This window comes from Anomalospiza imberbis, chromosome 1 (assembly GCF_031753505.1).
Source record: "Anomalospiza imberbis isolate Cuckoo-Finch-1a 21T00152 chromosome 1, ASM3175350v1, whole genome shotgun sequence".
NCBI lineage: Eukaryota > Metazoa > Chordata > Aves > Passeriformes > Viduidae > Anomalospiza > Anomalospiza imberbis.
Genome location: NC_089681.1, coordinates 50,171,644 through 50,175,229, shown reverse-complemented (window position 1 = coordinate 50,175,229; position 3,586 = coordinate 50,171,644). Strand labels below are relative to the sequence as shown.

At 42.6% G+C, this 3,586-nt stretch overlaps 1 long non-coding RNA gene across 1 annotated transcript; it reads right to left on the bottom strand.

The window, feature by feature from the left end:
• Nucleotides 1-832: 832 nt before the first annotated feature.
• On the bottom strand, nucleotides 833-2,214 carry LOC137478489 (uncharacterized). Its single transcript, XR_011001609.1, has 2 exons — nucleotides 2,083-2,214; nucleotides 833-2,000 (listed from the first exon to the last, which is right to left on the bottom strand). It is a non-coding gene; the product is annotated as an uncharacterized lncRNA (long non-coding RNA).
• Nucleotides 2,215-3,586: the final 1,372 nt, after the last annotated feature.

Here is a 3,586-nt window from a genome sequence, read left to right as displayed (position 1 = left end):
GGGAAGGATCACCACCTTTGACCTCTTGGCTACACATCTCATCATGCAGCCCAAGGTGCCACTAACCATCTTTGCAGCAAAGGCCAGCTGCTGCAGTGAAGGTCACATGGCTGCCTGGTGGTCAGCTGCTCATACATCAGAACCTCCAGGCCCTTCTCTGTTCATACATCAGAACCTCCAGGCCCATCAGAACCTCCAGGTTGATCCAACTGATCAACCCCCAGCCTGTACTGGTGCTTGGGGTTGATCCTCTCTAGTTACACTTTGCAATTTCTTTTTATTGAAGTACATGAGATTCTTACCTGCCCATTTCTCCAGCCTGTTAAGGTCCCTCTGGATGGCCACACAACCTTCTGGTGTATCTGCCACTCCTCCTAATTCTGTCTCATCTTCAAAGTTGTATTCTGCCCCATCATCCCAATCATTAATGAAGAGGTTACAAGGTACTGACCCCCAACATTGAGCCCTTGTGTGCTAGGGACTTGTCCTCAGCAGGACTTACTGCCATTGACCACAACACTCTGGACCTGGTCATTCAGACAGTTTTCAGTCCACCTCACCGCCCTTTTATCTAACATATATATTGACAGCTTATTTATGAGAGTCTTATAGGAAATAATGTCAAATGCCTTTCTTGCCTAGAAAGGGTAAACAATGTCCACTGCTCTCCCTTCATCCACTGCTCTCCCTTCATCCACTGAGCAGGTCACTTCATTGCAGAAGCCTGTCAGTCCACTTAAAAAATACAAATAATGTATTTCTTGCTATTCTTTTTAGGGGTCAAGTTATGGAGCCTGAAAAAGCAGCATTTCATGACATTATGACAAGATCATAACTCACAATAGTTTATTTAAGGTCTTTTCTGTACAATTCAATAGATATGCACTACAGATTATTATTATTATAAAATTAATTGAAATTATTCACTAAATAATGAGACAATCAATAAATAAAAGCTCTGGAGACATAGAAATGGCTTTTTAATTTGCAATTTTAAAATAAAAAATGTCATTTTCTTATCAGCAGTGAAAAATTGCTCTCCTGACATGGGCAAAGAATGATGCTAAAATAAATTCCTTTCACTGAATGAAAATATGGTGTGGGTTGAATTTAAAATTTTAAACAGCATAATATGGACATGCAATTATAGTCATAGCTACCAATAAACGACCAGTTAGTTCATCTGGTCAAGTCCCCTGCCAATGCTAAATTGAATTTTTTATGCAGTTTTTGGGGTTTTTTTTAGGCAGTTTGGACACCTTCAGTAAATGTGATAAATACATTTTTAAATAAAAGTTATTTTGTGGTGTCTCAGAAGTCTGGAGAGAGAGAAGGAGAGAGAAAGAGAAGTATCACTTCAAACTACTCACTGTTGATACGTCAGGTTAGTCTCATTTCAGCTTTACAAGGAAAAGCTGACAAGCTTTAAAGGAGGCCTCACTGCACAAAGAAATCGATGGTAAAGTGCACATTGATTTCAATAAATCTCTTTCAGTCACCAAACCATATACATTAGCTGGGGAAGAGATGCTGCCTCTTCCTGTCTTTTTGTCTTTAAACATCACGTGCACTGATGATGGCATAAAAATAAAGCTGGGCATAGCTCTAATCTCAGGTAATAATGCTCTCCAGTTTGAAAGCAATCTGCAGGGACTGGCAAATTATAACAAACACTGCCCTGGTCCCTCTAACAAGCCCCAGTTTAAAATGACCAGGCAGGGACAAAGCTGCTTCTGAGGTGTAGAGTTTCCTTTACTGGAAACAGAGCATTTAAACAAGTGCTCTTGGATTTTGCTGTAAGCAGGTGAGCTGTCACACCAGGATACTTTTCAGGAACATGTTGCCATGGCACAGCAGTGAGGATTGGTGCCATGGTGGAAGGTCTGCAGGATGCCGTTGGGGCCAGAGGACACCAATAGCCAGTGCTGCTGGCTGATGTGCCAGTGATGGTGGGGATGCAGAGACTTTTCAGGAAGGCCGTTCTGTAAAGAAAACACCATCTGCATGGTATTTTGCTATAGTATTCATTACCACTTTTATGTGAACCTAAACTTAATTGTAAATCTGCACCTCCAGCATCACCCTCAGAGCATAGATCTCAGGAAAATGTTGAACTCCTCCTTCAGAGTATGAAGTTCAGTTGCCGTCAGTCCCTCTCCCACCACTTGATCTCCTGGAAGTGTGTTAATAAGCAGTGGCAGATGAAGCATTATTAATTGGGTTCATGTAAAGGAACCCAATGCTGCCACACAAATAATACAGAGGCCCCATAAAAGCTTGGATATATAAGGCCAGCCCACACTAGGAACTGCTGAAATGTGTGGAAATAATGATGCTCTCTGGGTCAAATGGCTCTTTAGAGTGATGCTGCAAATTCTTCCCTTCATTCATCACCTTGTGCTCACAGGCTCTGTGCTCTCCTGAGCCAGACCCCTGGGGCATCCCATGTTCATATCATGGTCAGAGATGAACGTCCTCTCTGTCGCAAGGATTCAACTTTTTATCACCTATTACCACAAGTTGTCATGTCAAGTTACTGTAAATCAGATTAATATTCTTCTAATGCAGAGTTTGCAGGGAATACTTGGCAGGAGAGTTTCAGAAAGGGGTGCTTAGGATGGCAATTTTAGAAAGGAGAGACTCCCATACAGTGTGCTGAAAGCACTAACCAAAATATAAGCAAAAAAAAAAAAAAAAAAAAAAGCCTTAGAGCTGTTATATCCTATTAAGTAACGATGTAACAAATGTATGTAAGCCACCTCCTGAAACCCGGATTTGGAAATAGGAGTAGAAAGCACCAGCGGAGGGTCAGCTTGATTTATTTCTGTTTTACCTGCCCCAGAACACCCTCATTTCCTGATTAACACAATGGCTTGGCACAACTTGAAGCCCAGCAAGTCAGATTTCTCTCAGCAGACATCCTGATCACTCCGATAGATATTTTAGGAACTCGCCATTAGTTCCTTTAATTAATGCCTCTCCAACAGGGACTGGCGTGGCCTTTTCCCACATCAGCAGAACAAAATACACTTCAGCCATTTTGTCCCAGGGTTGGGTGATCTTTATGAAATTACCTGAAGACAGTTCCCCTAAAGCCCCAGGTACCTGCTGCCACCCTGGCAAAGCACCAGCTTCCCCCAGGAGTCTTCCCAAACCTAGCACTCACTTTATAGCACTCGCTCTACACATGCGACTCCTTCCTAGAGCCCACCATGACCTTAGCAGAGATAAGAAACCCCTTACAGGGTGGGGTGAACTGTCAGTTCATTCCACAATAGCCAGTGGAAATCTGTGGGGAACGGCAATGCCACTTTCCTGCTCACAGCTTCACTGCTTGCCTCGAATCCCTGCTCTTGCTGGGCACCCTGGCCTCACCGTTCCCAGCTGGAGCCATGTCTCTGCTGATATCACTGGATTCCTGCTGATGCATCGACCAGGGTCGTGTCCCAACTCACTCACCTTGTCCTGTGCACCCCTTGCATATCAATTTGCAAAGCTGTAAAAGTCAATAGCTGTACATAGATCCACAGTAAAAAAAAAAAAAAAAAAAAAAAAAAAAAAAAAAAAAAAAAAAAACCATAAACAT